This window comes from Neovison vison, chromosome 13 (genome assembly GCF_020171115.1).
Source record: "Neovison vison isolate M4711 chromosome 13, ASM_NN_V1, whole genome shotgun sequence".
NCBI lineage: Eukaryota > Metazoa > Chordata > Mammalia > Carnivora > Mustelidae > Neogale > Neogale vison.
The window spans coordinates 118017287-118033774 of NC_058103.1; the positions used below are offsets into that span (position 1 = coordinate 118017287).

A 16488-nucleotide genomic window follows, 5' to 3' on the forward strand; every position below is an offset into this window, starting at 1 on the left:
AACCATTCTTAGCTCAAGGGCCAGGCAAAACAGGCATGGCTGGTTTTGGCCTCCAGGCTGTAGGTTGACTCTTTAGTTGGCTGGGGACAGTTACTACTTAAGGTTTCTAGAATTAGAAATCAAGACCAGCTTTGTGATAGTGTTTTTCATACATTTTTATGGACTACTTATAGGTCATTTTTTTCTAAGAGTCAGGAAACTAATGTATATTAAGAATTCCCCAATCTTTTTTTTTATAGTCTAAATAATCTTGTGTCTCAGATTATGTCCTTTATTTCTAAGTGCTTGAAAACTCATCTTTATTGTCTGTATTCTGATTAACACACATATATTTCCTGTGTTATATCCTTAATTTCTAAGGCTATTTTACTCATATTTACTAGCTATTCTCTGATAAACACATATTCTAGTACTCTTAATGGTTATTAGTAAAAATAATGTATTTATTTGTATCTTATTTTAAACTATGAACAATTTAATACATTTTGGATACAATATATAATAAGTTCAAACATCAGGCCTGAGAAAGCAACATATTATACAATTGTAATTTAAGCAGTGATTTAATCTCTATGTCCATTGCTTGAAAATCATTTCTGGATTAGACTCTCCTATACGTTCTCGCCAGTGTTTTGATTCTTATGTGTTACTCCCTACAATGCAGTGGGTATCTCAGGTCTTCTTATCATGAGAAGTTAGTGCAGTTTTTGATTTTTATGTTTGTTTTTATTTTATGTTTTTTTATGCCCAGCATGGAACCTAATGTGGGACTTGATCTCACAACCCTGAGATCATGACCTGAGCCAAAATCAAGAGTCAGATGCTTAACTGACTGAGCCACCCAGGGGCCCCTAGTCTTTTATTTTTAACTACTCTCCCCACTGTCTTGAATTTCTGTGCTTTCTGCTAAAACAAATATTTCCTGTGTTATTATCATTTCTTGTTGAATAAAACTTGTTCGTTATATGCCTTGGCTGTTTCTGTTTGATTAATAACATAATATTTTTTGTTCTCTTTGCTTAATGCTTTGTCTTCATTGTCACATTTTTTTCTTTCTAGATTTTACTTATGTTTTTCTACAGTTTCTTAGTTGAAGTTTTGGACACTTTAGCCATTTTTATAGCTATAAAAATCTTTAATCCTTTAAGTAAATGCTCAGAACTCATAAAATTTTTAATGGTGGTTACCAAGGCATATAATCTTATAAACACATTCATATAATCCAAAACAATGAATTCAAAACACCTGATACATGTTCATGCTATAAATGATAAATGTTCAGTTGTAGAAATTTTAAGCTTATTTTCAGAAAGATTAGTTCAACAAATAATCACTAATGCAGATGGTTCTTAGAAATAATCATGACCTACCTCTTATATGCCAATGTAAGGATTATTTTTAAAAGGCGTGGTTTGTAGATTGTCTGTCAGTGCTTCTACTGACTACAGTGACCACTTGAAAGGCAGGTCTCACTGAACCTTGGGGAAACAGACCCAGTGCAGAAGCCATACCTCTGCTGTGTAGGCTGATGTTTGTACGTGGAGGCCTGCAATAAATACTGAAAGAATAAATTAATAAAACCCCAAACGCATTCTAGGATCAAGCTCTGGTTCTCAGTAAAATAGTATTAAACATAAAGTTTCTCTTAAGCCCCTTTACAATCAGTTCTTTCACATGACCTTCAGCTCCTGTAGCAACTGATCTGCTTTCTGTCTATAGTTTATACATACACAGAAAAATTGAGCAGACAGTACATAAAGTTCCCATGTATGCCTTTCACACAGTTTCCCCTATAAGTCCTTAAGCATTTTTGATATTTAATTTTAACTATTTCTTATTCTGATTTATTAACTAATCATTTGGACATTTAGTTTTTTATTTCCATTTCTTTGCAGTCATAAATGAGCTATGATCTAAGTCTGGATTTTTTATTATTTAGGACAGATTTCTGGAAGAGAAGTTACTAGGTAAGAGGGTTTGAACTTTTTAAGGCTCTTGTGTATTGCTTTCCAGAAAGAGTTTACCAGTTTATACTACTATGAGCAGTGTGCAAAGATGCCCATTATATTGCATTATTATATTATTGTAATATCTATTATGTTACATTACATTGTCATTTGCAGCTCTCAGTATAGTTTACAATATGCTGTAGTAACAAATAATCCCCCAAATCTCATGGTTTAATGCAACAGGTTTTATTTTTTACAACAAAGGTCATGTTACATGTTGAACACATATCAGCAGGTGGTATTCTCTCTTGGAGTTACTTAGTGAATCACCCTGATCAAAGCTCCTTTGGTTACTTGTTTTCGTAATTACTGTAGTGGGTAGGTCTTCCGGTTGTGTACTGGTTCCTAAAGCTTATTCCTGCTGATGTTTCATATCATGTTTACGTACACTTTAGTGACTAAAGCAAGTCAATGTAGCCACACCCAAGTTGAAACAAGGGCAGTGAAGTGCAATCCTACAGTGAGTCTGGGAAGGAGGAGAACTGGGATAGCACTGCACTTGATCTTAGCCAAAAGGCCAAGAAGCTATTGGGAGAGCACTAATGACTAACATCTTAAAAAACAACTCTAATTTCACTGATGGAAAATGTTTCATTTTTTTTCCAACTCATGACGTTTCATTTTAATTAGATTTTCTTTGCCAATGTAGATAAACATTTTCATAGTTTTTTCACCAGTTTTATTTAACATTTCCTTTTATTTAAGCTTTATAAAATATACTCTTGGTTTACTTTTATATTTCCAGATTTTTGTATTCTGTTTTTTTGTGAGGATGGGAAGTCATGATGGTGGGATTATTATAGGGAGTACAGACTTTTAGAAAATGCCTTTTCTTTTGAAGACTTGAACTGGTGAAAGGAAAATGTCTTTCTTGGATTGATCTTCCCCTCATACCCCTAGCCCCATTAATATAGTATATATTTTGTTAAGTGTAGTTAAAGGCAATACAGGGACACCTAGGTGGCTCAGCTGGTTAAGTGTCTGCCTTTGGCTCAGGTCATTGTCCCAGGGTATTGGGATAGAGCCCCACATCAGTCTCCTTTCTCGTCAGGGAGCCTGCTTGTGTTCTCTCTTTCTCCGACAATCAATAAATAAAATCTTAAGGAAAAAAAAAAGGCAATAGAGAGTCTGGCAGAATTAAGATTCTTGATGTTCTATAGATTTGTAAAACACAAACAAAAGTTTAATGAGTAAATAAGTTAGGGTTCTACTGAAAAAATTAAGTTCCATTCTCAGATTTAGTTATATTGACCATGTCTTTTTTTCTTCTTCTCCTTCTCCTTTTTTTTTTTTCAATTCAGGTATCTGTCTGAACTGGAACTCATGCTGTAGACATTTATTTGTGGATTCATCTAAAAATCTGAGGTGAGATATTCTTTTAATGCATTTGCCTTATATTTTATAATGATATATTTTATATATAAAGATATAAATATATGTAAAGATATATTTTATAATGAGAGAGAATTATTTTTGAAATATTTAAGGCAGTGCCAACTGTTTTTTCCTATGAGAGTTTAATGGGTAAATATTATTTATTACAGAGTTTACATATATAGCATGCTTATTTTTAGTTTGTAGGACATTTGATTGAAGGAAATGAAGTTGGTTCTGATGGTTAGAGTAGTTTTGAGTGAATTTTTCCATTGTAATTCCAAAGGAATTTTTCTTTTATACTTTTATATTTTAAGACAGAGTTCACACTGCTAGTCTGACACACATTTGGGAATGATATTGGCATTATAGTCTGATATTCCTGAAGACAGATCCTTAATTTTTTAAGTCATCAGTTTCAACAGCTGATAACTATTTTAATAAGTCAGTTATTAGGAGTTTTCTACCACTCTATTCTCCTGGACTTGATTATGTTCTGTAGTTCCCTCGGTCTGGGGGGCTCATAAAATTAGAACATATTCTTTAGTATGTTAGTAGTTGGTTTCTATAGAAAGTTTCCAGAATAGCATTTTACTCTAGAGATAGGCTCATAGCCCTTTTCCTTTTCTGGCATGTCTGGGATCCACTTCTCTTCATCTTTTAATTTTTTAAGCAACCATTCTGTCATCTGGTCCTTCCACCTAGAATCCAGCTACTCTCTAAGCCATTCATGTTGTCATAGTCATGAGATTGCTTTTTCTAAAAGATGATTGTTGTCATGTCAGTCTGAAACTCAGAATCCTTCAATACATTTACATTGCTTAAAGGATATTTTACAAACTCCTTTACAGAGCAGTATAATCTCTTTACCCAGTTTTCCATCTCACTAGTGCTCTAGGAATGTTATGAACTATCATTTTTTATTTTTTTATTTTTATTTATTTATTTTTTTTAAGATTTTATTATTTACTTGACACAGAGAGATCACAAGTAGGCAGAGAGGCAGGTAGAGAGAAAGAGAGAGAGAGGAGGAAGCAGGCTCCCTGCTGAGCAGAGAGCCCGATGCGGGACTCGATCCCAGGACCCCGAGATCATGACTCAAGCCGAAGGCAGCGGCTCAACCCACTGAGCCACCCAGGCGCCCATGAACTATCATTTTTTAAAAAACATTATTGAGGAATAATTTACATACCTTAAAATTCATCCATTTATTTAAAGTGTACAATTCATTGTCATTTTTTAAAAATTGTAGTTACAGAGTTGTACAGCTCTCACCACAATCTAATTTTAGAATATTTTCACCACTCAGGAGCGCCTGGGTAGCTCAGTTGGTTGGGTATCTAGATATTGATCTCCACTAGGGTCTTGATCTCTGCTCCAGTCTTGATCTTGGTGTCTTGGGTTCAGGCCCCAGGATGGGCTTTGTGCTGGGTATGGAGCTCACTTAAAAAAAATTTTTTTTAATTGAATATTTTCATCACTCCGAAGAGACACTGGTACTTATTAGCAGTCACCACTCATTCCTCCCTCTACTCAATTCCTGTCAGGTACTAATCTACTTTCTGTCTCTATAGATCTGCCTCTTCTGGATATTCTATGTAAATGAAATTGTACAATATGCAATCTTTTGTGACTTATTTCTTCTACTTAGCATAAAGTTTTCAAGGTTCAACCATGTTTTTGGATGAATCAATACTTCATTCCTTTTCATGGCTGAGTAATATTCCATTTTAAGTGTCAGGTCAGGTGGCCTGGCAATAGAGACACCTGAACTTCCAGGTGTCAAGGTAGCTAATCAAAAACAGCGATCCAAAATGAAAGTAACAGTTGAGCCTTTATTCACTTATTGAGATAGTATAAGCAACAGGCTAAATCTCGGAAAGTGCAGGTGTCCCACTCAGGTGGATCTGCACAGAGATAGGAGGTGGCTTGTTTCACTGCAGAGGGAATGCCAGACAGGAGGTTCCTGCATCTTTATGGACCAGGGCTGGTTCAGGAGCGAGGTGGAAGGGCTTGGAATTGAAAAGCACAGAGTGAAAGTAGAGAAAAAGTATCTTCTGTGTTTCCTCCCTGATGAAAAGGCCACAGACAGACAGACTCCTGAATGAAGTCTAGGGCCTGGGTTGGGAATGTAGCCATGTTTAAGAACATGGTCAGCCAGGGAGCCTGAGTTCCTGACTACAGCTCTCTCAGAGACTGCAGTGCACTGGCTGTATACCCAGTAAGTTGTGGGTAGGACAGCTTTCCCCTGTGAGGCCTGCCAGGTAAGGCCTTTGTAATTGCTTATGGTCAGGCTGGAAAACACACAGAGATTTTAAGTTTTTGGTCAGGATCCAGACTCCTCAGTATAAATAGATAGATAGATAGGCAGACAGCACATTTTATTTATCTATTCATCAATTGGTGGACATTTGGATTGTTTCCACCACCTTGCCCCCATACACATTTTGGCTATTCTTTTTGCTATGAATTTCTGTGTGTAAGTTTTTGTGTGCATATGGTTGTCCGTCTTTTAGGTATACACTTAAAAGTGTAATTTGCTAGGTCATTTGGTAACTCCACGTTTAACAATTTGTGGAACTGCCAAATGGTTTTCCAAAAGACTGTATCATTTTACATTCCTACCAGCAATGTTTGAGGATTCCAGTTTATCATGTCCTCACCTACATTTGTTACTATCTGTCTCTCTAAGTTTTAGCCATTATAGTGAATGGGAAGTTTTATCTCATTGTGGCTTTGATTTATGTTTCCTTAATGAATAATGATATTGAATATCTTTTCATGTGCTAATTGGCCATTTATATATCTTTTTTTTGTAGAAATATCTATTTGAATCCTTTGCCCACTTGAAAATTATGTTGTTTACCCTTTTATTGTAAGATTTTTTTAGATATTCTGGATATAAGTCACTTATAAAATACGTGATTTACAAGTATTTTCTCCCATTCTGCGAACTATCTTTTTACTTTCTTGGTATTGTCTTTTGAAGAATAAATGTTTTTAATTTTTATCTATTTTTCTTTTGTTGTTTGTGATTTGGGTGTTATATCTAAGAAACCATTGCTTGATCAAAGTTCATGAAGATTTACTCATATTTTCTTCTAAATATGAGCTCTTAAATATAGGTCTGTGACCCATTTTGAGTTAACTTTTTTTGGGGGGTGGGTAGAGGGAAGATGGAAAGAGAGAGAGACTCCCAAGCAGATTCCAGACTTCATGCCTAGTGTGAAGCCTGATGTGGGACTCAATCTCATGACCCTCATATGACCCACATATGACCTGTGCTGAGAGCGAGTCATGCTTAACCAACTGAGATACCCAAGTTGAGTTAAATTTTGAGTTTATTTTTGTGTTAATTTTTTTTGAGTTAATTTTTGTGTGTGGTTTGAGGTAAAGGGTTCACATATCCAGTTGTCACAGACCATTGAATTATCTTGGCACCCTTGAAGAATTTCATTTGCTGTAAATGTAAGGTTAGGTTTCTGGCCTTTCAGTTCTATTCCAGTGATTTATAGATTTCTCCTTATGCCAGGAAGTTTTAAAATCATGAAATATGAGTTCTCCAACCTTGTGCTTCCTATTGAAGATTATTTTGGCTCTTCTGGATCCCTTGCATTTCCATATGAATTTTAGGATCAGCTTGTCAATTTCTACCAAAAAAAAAAAAAATCCAGCTGGATGTTGATGGGGATTGTTTTGAATTTGTATTATGAATCTGTAAATCAGGTTAGAGATTTTATAACAGTGTGTTCTCCAGTCTGTGAACATGGAGGTCTTTCCATTTACTTGTGTGTTCATTTCTTGTAATGGTGTTTTATAGTTTTTAGTGTATGTCTCCTACTTTTGTTAAATTTGTTCTTAAGCACTTTAGTTTTTGGATATTATTTTAATGAAATTGTTTTCTTTTATTTTTGAATTGTTCATTGCTAGTATATGGAAATATAATTGATTTTTTTATCATGCAACCTCACTGACTGTTAGTTCAACCAGTAGTTCTAATTGTTGTTAATATATTACTATGAAGTTTGAATATATAAAATATATTTTATATGTATTTTTATATTTAGATATTAAATATATTTATATTTATATTTTACATATATAAAATTAATTTTATATAATTGTATATATAATTATATACAAAATCATGTCATCTACAAATAGTGATTGTTTTATTTTCTTCCATTCAAATCTGGATACATTTTATGTCTTTTTCTTACTTAAGCATCCTGGCTAAAACCTTTATTTCAATGTTAAATAGAAGTGATGAGAGTGGACATCCTTGTCTTGTTCCTTAGGGTGAAAGCTCTCAGTCTTTAAGCATCAAGTGTGATGTTACCTGTGGTTTTTTGGTAACTGTCCTTTATCATGTTGAAGTGGTTTCCTTTTATTCCTAGTTTGATGACTTTTTTTGCCATGAAGGAGTTAACATTTATTGAGAAATCAATGTAAGCCAGGTCCTGTGCTCGTGCTTTATAAATAGCATTTAATTTTCATTATAGTCCTGTGAGATAGAGACTTATTTTACCTTTATTCAGCTGGTAAGTGGTAGAATCAGATTGGTTGGTTTCAAAACTTGTGTGCTCAACCATTATCCATCAAATTCCCTATACAGACTATGTTGATTTATACATGTGCCTTTGTCCATGTTGGTTTTCTCCTCCTAAAATGCACACTCCCTCTCCTTCCCCTTTACAACAAACCTACCATAGCATTTTGTACCTGTCTCTATCATAGTACTTTTTCACTGTGTTGTGACAGTTTGCATTGATTTCACTCATTTTAGAGTCTTTGCTTGAAGTCAGGGACTTTGTCATACTTGTTTTTGAATCTTCACTGCATAAGAGATAGGAAAAAGATGTGTCACAGAAGTCAAGGGATTTGAGAGTTTCAGGAGGGTGGAAGCAGTCAGCAGTGTCAAGTATAGCAGAGAGATGAAGTAAAATAAGGTTCACAAAATGCCTTACCTATAGGTTTCATCTTAAATGATTTCAGCAAGAGTGTTTTTAAGTAGCAGTGGGGACTGAGCAAGATTGTGGGATTTGAGAAGTGAATGGGAGATGAAGAGACTGCCTCAGGTAGAGACTGTCCCCACTCATGTGAGAGTTTAACTGTGAAGGGAAGAATGAATTTAGGATCCTGCCTAAAGGGGAATGTAAGATAATTTTTTTTTAAAAGGGAGGGGCTTGAGCATGCATCTATACAGAGGTGGCAGGAGAAAGGACAAGTTAAGAGCAAGCTTGTAGAAGTAGAGAGAGGACTAATAGAGAAAATAGGCTTTCCTGTAGAGACACGAAATAGCCTAAGAACACAAGATTTGCCTGGAATGGCCTCTTCCTTCTGAGGAAAGGAGATACCCATGGATGTAGTCCAGAGGTAAATATATGGATGTGAATTAGGAAATATAGGGAGTTCCCCCTTTTCCCTGGAGTAGAAAACAAAGTTGTTGGCTTTGGGATATTGTGGTTGTTGATGTTGTGCAAGTAGGCAAGAAGGGTGAGATGTGGAGTTTGAGGGGAGTGATGCCATAAGGAATGGGAGAGATTGCTTACAAGAAACATGAACATTGTTTGAGGCCCTCTTTCTCCTCTGTATCCAAGGAAATTGCCAAAGCAACTATATAGTCAGAAATAATTCAGAGGGTACAGAAGGATTTACAGTGAAAAGTAACTCTTCCCTTTACTTTTGATCCCCTGTTGCTATTTTCAGAAGGAAGTACCATTTACAATTTATTTACTTTGATTGTTTTTACAAATATACATATAAATATATATGGAATTTATTTTAATCTATGAGAATTTACTGTTTTACTATTTCCTTTTTCAGTATACTTCTGTATCTTGGAGATCTTTCCATATAGTTAGACCTACTTCATTCATGTTTACAGCTGCAGGATATTTTGTATATGAATATTGTATCAGTTATGTAACCTGCATTTCAATGGATTACAGTGTTTACTCCCATATAAGTCATGTTGAATGAATAAATTCTTCCTTTAAATAGTAGAAAATCATCATAATACCTTAATTCTGTGCTTTAATCTTGGATTTATTCTATACATACACATATTGAACAAGCGGATCATAAGTATATACCCAAACTGAGTTGTCTTTAAAATATAAAGATATCTTAAATATTCAAAAGTGAAACCTTATGGTCAATTTATTTCTGGTGTTGAGTGATAAGCATCTTAATTTTAGGGATTTTGTTGACAAATGCATTTACCTACATAATCCAAACCTGTATAACATGTAAAACATTTTTATGACTCTTTAAGTTCCTTAAGACTCCTTGACATTCTCTCCTCTTACCAGAGCAACCACTTTTCTGATTTCTGTCACTATTTTTTTCCATTTAAATTCTTGTTTTTTATTTAGCTTTATGAAGATATAATTTCATATAACATTGTATAAGTTTAAAGTATACAATGTGATAATTTGATACAGGTATGTGTTATAAAATGGTTACCACAATAAGGTTAGTTAACACATTATTTTTTTTTAAAGATTTTATTTATTTATTTGATAGAGAGAGATCACAAGTAGATGGAGAGGCAGGCAGAGAGAGAGAGGGAAGCAAGCTCCCTGCTGAGCAGAGAGCCCAATGCGGGACTCGATCCCAGGAGCCTGAGATCATGACCTGAGCCGAAGGCAGCGGCTTAACCCACTGAGCCACCCAGGCGCCCAACACATTCATTATTTAACATAGCTTTGTGTGTGGGGTGGTAAGAGGTGGGGAGACTATTAATATCTACTCTCTTAGCAACTTCCATGCCTACAACACAGTATTGTTAAATTACCATTAATTTAGTTGCTGTGCTATATGTTTGATTGCCAGAACTTACTCATCTTTTAACTGGAAGTTTATTTATTAATTTTTTTAGTGATTACAGTCTTTAAACAATTATTGATTAATTATTATTATTATTTTTATTAACATATAATGTATTATTTGTTTCAGGGGTACAGGTCTGTGAATCATCAGTCTTACACAATTCACAGCACTCACCATAGCACGTACCCTTCCCATTGTCCATCACCAAGCCACCCTATACCTTCTCACCTCCAACCCCCCCAACCCCCTCCCTAAGCAGCTCTCAGTTTGTTTCCTGAGTTTAAGAGTCTCTCATGGTTTGTCTTTCTCTGGTTTCATCTTATTTCATTTTTCCCTCCCTTCCCCTATGATCCTCTGTCTTGTTTTTCAAATTCCTCATATCAGTGAGATCAAATGATAATTGTCTTTCTTGGATTGACTTATTTTGCTCAGCATAAAACCCTCTAGTTCCATCCACATCATTGCAAATGGCAAGATTTCAATTTTTGATGGCTGCATAATATTCCTGTGTGTGTGTGTGTGTGTGTGTGTGTGTGCGCACGCACGCATGCGCGCGTGCATCACATCTTCTTTATCCATTGATGTGTTGCTGGACATTGGACATCGAGGCTCTTTCCATAGTTTGGCTACTGTGGACATTGCTGCTATAGACATTGGGGTGCACATGCCCCATCAGATCACTACATTTGTCTCTTTAGGGTAAATACCCAGTAGTGCAGTTGCTGGGTTGTAGGGTGGCTCTATTGTCAACTTTTTGAGGAACCTCCATACTGTTTTCCAGAGTGGCTGTACCAGCTTGCATTCCCACCAATAGTGTAGGAGGGTTCCCCTTTCTCCTTATCCGTGCCAACATCTGTGCACCACCCTTGCCAGGAACCAGGCTAAGTAATCTGCTCGGTTTTGCTGTTGGTAGCTTTTGTTCCCTGAAAGCTATCTTTACAGCTTTGGAGGAGAAGAATGGAAATGGCAACCTCCCGGTCTTAGATCCGGAGGACCCGAGAGGTCAGGGCCCCACTCCTCAGTGCACCCTCAGAGAAAAGCAATCAGTCTCTCCCGTCTCCTTGGTCTCCGGCTGCACTCCCAGATCTGGCTGCACTCCGAGCTCACAAATGCTGTGACTGAGCATTTCTGTTGTGCACAACCCTGTTTGGAGTCTCCAAACCTAGCAGCTTCCTGCAGTGTGCTCCTGCTTCACTCCTCCCAGGGGAGAAAGGGTAGTCTCCCCGAATCTGCTGCTTGTTGGGTCCCTATTCGAAGAGTAGTGGTCTGACTATGCCAGGGATCACTGTTTAAGGCAACCCCGAGCTGTGAGCTCACTCCTCAGCTCCGTCTCTCCAGCCAGCTTCCCAGCTCTGATACCTGGGAGATTTGCCGCACTCAGACACCCCTGGTCCTCCTGTGACACTGAGGGTCCTAAGACCACACTGTCCCAGCAAGGGTTCCACCCTCCACCCTCTTTCCCCTTAGCCACTGGAGTGACGTCTCTCTGCAGAGCAGACGTCTAATAAAAGCTCAGTTTTGTGCTCCACTGCTCTACCGCTTGCTGGGAGTTGACCCCTCCCCCATCGGTCTGTCTTCCCAAATATCTCCTTGGATTCACTTCTCTGCATGTCCTACCTTCTAGAAAGTGGTTGCTTTTATGTTCATAGAATTGCTGCCATTCTTCTCTTTGATCTCCTGTTGAATTTGTAGGTGTTCAGAATGGTTTGATAACCAATTAGCCAAATTTCTGGGACCAGATGAAATTTAGATCTCCTACTCCTCCGCCATTTTGCTCCTCCCACCTGTCACTTTTTTTTTTTCAAAGAAATTCATCTGTTTTCACCTTACCAACTTCTTTCTTCCCATTCTCTTTTTAATGTCTTTTTTAAAAAGTTGTAAAAGATAACAAATTGATCATCTTAACCATCTCTCAGTATACAGTTCAGTGGTATTAAGCACTTTAAGAATGTTGTGCATTTGTCGCCAACATCCATCCCCATAATTCTTTTTCATCTTGTAAAATGAACTCTATATGCAGTAAACAATAAATCCCCATTTTTATCTTCCCCCAGTCTCTGGCAGGTATCAGAACTACTTTCTGTTTTTATGATTTACATTTCTCTCAGTACCTCATGTGGTCAGAATCATACAGTATTTGTCTTTGTAAGTGGCTTTTTCATTTAGCATCATGTCCTCAAGATTCATCCATGTTGTAGCAAATGGAACAATATTCTTCCTTTTTGAGGTTGAATGATATTCCGTTGTATGTTTATACCACATTTTGTTAATACATTCATCTGTCAATGGATAATTGGTTGCTTCCATGTTTTGGCTATTGTGAAAAATACTCCTGTGAGTGAGGTGTACAAATATCTCTTTGGGACCCTGTTTTCAATTCTTTTGGGTATACCCAGAGGTGAAATTGCTGGATCATATGGTAATTCTATTTTTAATTTTTGAGGAACTATCATGCTGTTTTAAACAACAATGGTACCATGTAACATTCCCCAACAACACACACACAGTTCCAATTTCTCCACATCCCTATCAGCTTTTTTTGTTTTCTGGGATGTGTCTGTGTGTGTGTGTTTTGTTTGTTTGTTTGTTTGTTTTAATACTAGCTATCTGACTGGATATAAGGTGGTATCTCATTGTAGTTTTGATTTGCACTTCCCTAGTGATCAGTGATATTGAGCATCTTTTCATGTGCTTACTGGCCATTCATATATCTTCTTGGAGAAGTATCTACTCAGGTCTTTTGCCCATTTTTGAATTGTGTGGTTTTGTTATTGTTGGATTTTAGGAGTTCTATTTTCTGGATATTAATATCTTATCAGATACATGATTTGCAACTATTTTCTCCTATGCTGTGGCCTTTTATTTTACTCTGTGGATAGTGTCTTTTGATGTGCAAGATTTAAAAATTTTCATGAGGTCCAATTTGTCTTGATTTTGTTACCTATGCTTTTGTGGTGTATCATATCCAAGAAATCACTGCCAAATGCAATGTCATTAAGCTTTTGTCCTATGTTTTCTTCTAAGAGTTTTATTGTTTTAGGTCTTAGGTTTAGATATTTGATCCATTTGGAATTAAGTTTTATATGTGTTGTTAAGTATGGGTCTGGCTTCATTCTTTTGCATGTGGATACCCAGTTTTCCCAGCACCACTGTTAAAAAGACTTTCTTTTTCTCATTAATTACTTTGATGACTTTATCAGAAATCAGTTGGCTGTATAATGTGTATGTGTATTTCTGAGCTCTGTCTTGTTTAATTGACATTTTTTTCCTCTTTGCTGATACTATATCGATTACAATAGTTTAATGATCAGTTTTGAAGTGAAATGGTAGAAATTCTCCAATTTTTTCTTCTAAAGATTTGTTTTGACTCTTCTAGGTCCTTTGTATATTCATACACAGTTCTCTATGTGGATATTAGGGTTAGCTTTTCATTTTCTACAAAAACATCTGTAGATTTTACTTGACACCATGTTCACTCCACAGATCAATTAGGAGAAGATACACATTTTAATATTGTAAACATGTTATCATTGTCCATTTATTTAGATCATCTTTAATTTCTCAAGAGCCATAATTATTGTTTTCTTTTTGTGTACAAATTTTGCACTTTGATTTTTTTTAATGCTATTATGACATTTTAAAAGTATTTCATTTCCACTGTTGATTACTAGTATGTAAAAGTATAACTGAATTTTATTGGCTGTTGTTAGTTCTATTAGCTTTGTGGGGTTTTTTTTGTTTGTTTTGTTTTGTTTATTTTGATTCTCTAGGCTTTGTTATGCAATTATGATGTGTATGTAAGTAAAGACAGTTTTACTTCTTCCTATCAACCTGTATTTTTTTTCCTTGCTTCATTTTACTGATTAGAACCTCTAGTATAGTATTGAATAGAAGTGGTGAGAGCAGATGTCCTTGGCTTGTTCCAGGGTTTAGGAAGAAAGTTTTCAGACTTTTACCATGAAGTTGTTATCCTCAGGTTGAAGAACCCTTTCTATTCACTTGCTGAGAGGGTTTTTTACTTTTTTCTTTTAATCATAAATGGATGGTATTGTATTCTGATTGTGGTGTTAAAAGGATTTTTTAAAGGATTTTTAAAAAGGGGTTATAATCATGGCTCATACAGATAAAAATGAACGCTTGTCAGATGTTTAACTCACTAGTTAATGAGGAAACTAGTAAGATGTTAGTTCAAAGGCAGATTTGAAGAGTCATTCATTTGTATGCAGTAAAGGAATGCTGAAATGAATTTTTCAGATGGATGCAAAAACTGGACAATTATCATTTGTAATCCACTGGACACAACTAATTTGCTCCTTTGTGCTAAAAAATAGACCACATTATTATCCACTTTCTACAGTTTTTAAATTTAAAAATTGCTCAAAGGCAATGAAAGGTAGAGGTAAGGAATGTCTGAATTAGAGAGAACTGTAGGCGGCCTTTTCTTTTTTGGTCTGTTTTCAAAGCTTTTTGTTTTTATTGACAAAGAATTTTGCTTTGAGTTTCCATGATCTCCAGTGATGTTGAACATTGTTCATACGTTCATTGGTTATATGCATATGTTCTGATGTTAAATGTCTCTTCGGTCTCTCTTGTCCATTTTTCTGGCCATTTTGGCAGGAATTGGAGCCAGCATAAAGTTTTTCTTAGCTTTCACAGACTTCCCTTACATAGTTAACAGGTGACTTTAATCTGACAAAAAAATGAGTTTGCAAAACTTCTTTCGTGTTGTGTCTGAATACTTCCATAGAGGCTGTGTAGAGGGGAGGCTGGCTGTAGCAAAGAATCCCACAGAATCTTTCTGATCATCCAGTGGTGTTTCACTGAATGTTCACCCAGCCCTGGCTGCCTTTTTGGATAGGTGGGGTGACTTACTTCTAAGAGGGTCTTTGACTTAAAGTGGCTCTCTTTCTGCTAAGTAATGTTACTTTAAATTCTAATTCCAGACAGTTATTCTTGCTCAAATGATCCATGAATCTGTAAGTATTATATTGCATCTTTCATGTAAGTTTTGTATTCTTCTTATAATGAGTTGATGTTAAAATTTTTTAAGTTACTTACATCAAAGAAACTCTCTTCTCCAAAGAATGTATTACATTTATCCTGATGTTTTGCTTATTGCCTGCTATATCTACGCCCCTGCAAAAGAATTAGTCTGCCATACCATGCTACCTTCCGTGATAAACCCCAGTGTTGTACTTCTTTTCCTGTTTTCCTGTGATTTCAGAGAAGAGACAGGACCTGTTTCTCACTTAATTTTGACGTAGGAAGGCTGGGTCTGAGGTCCCAGAGGAGGCCTTGAAGGACCAGTCAAGAAAGCGCTTGTCTTAGGGCAGGATGGAAATCAAACACGAGCCTAGAGGAAGTGAGAGCAGAGTTTATAGTGAGTAGTGTAAGTGACAGTGTACAGCAGACAGAGGTTCTGGGAGACTCAGAAAAGCAGAAGTGAGGCTTCCCGCTGCTTGGGGTTAGGAGTTTATATTGGAAAGGGGTGCATGTTCCTTCGGAACCCAGGGTAGGTCTGATCAAAGGTGTCAGCTGAACAGTAGGTGTTTTCCCATAAATCACCGAAGGTGAGGGGGTATTGGCACAAACTGAGGTTTGAAGCCATTGTCCTGGATCATGCTCACGTTCTTTTTCTTCTCAGATGTTATCAGGTATGTGGGGGCCCAGGGTAGAGCTCTGAGAATGGTTAACTTTCTTGCTTCCCCCATGGGGAATCATAGCTGCTTTGGTTTACTCGGATGCAAGGTGAGATAGATAGCATGAGAAAATGGGGTCTAGCAGAGAAACAGGAGAGACCCTTCGGTTTCTCTGTCTCAGTTTTGTTTGCCTAGCCCTGGCATAGGTCCTGCCAGATTTGCCATAGAATAGGTGTTCCATATTTTTGAATTAAATTAACACATAGTGAAGTAGTTAGCATTTATAACAGGAGTTGCATTCTAGATAGAAAAGTAGCTACTCATATCCACAGTGAGATTTTGACATGGTTAGAATAAGCAGTGTATGGGGGAAGATAGAATCTGTATAACTTGATGATTGATTAGATGTTGGTTGAGGGGAGAACAGTATGTAGGGAAGGAAAATGGGGCAATTACATGGGCAGAGCTGTTTATCTCCAATGCATGTTTGGGTTTAGAAGGAATTTGTGGACTGTCTGGTGGTTCAGTCAGTTAAGCGTCCAACTCTTGATTTCAACTCAGGGCATGATCTTGGGGTTGTGAGATTGAGTCCTGTGTCAGACTCGCGATGACATGTGAAACCTGCTTAGGAG

At 36.5% G+C, this 16488-nt stretch overlaps 1 protein-coding gene across 3 annotated transcripts in view; it reads left to right on the top strand.

Moving 5' to 3' along the window:
- The window catches only part of PEAK1 (pseudopodium enriched atypical kinase 1), a 332635-nt gene that overhangs the window by 46298 nt on the left and 269849 nt on the right, over positions 1 to 16488 (top strand). For all 3 annotated transcript variants that reach the window (XR_006381652.1, XM_044230658.1, XM_044230659.1), the window contains exon 2: positions 3311 to 3374. The gene's annotated coding sequence lies outside the window, so the exon portion shown is untranslated. The remainder of the gene's footprint in view (positions 1 to 3310; positions 3375 to 16488) is intronic.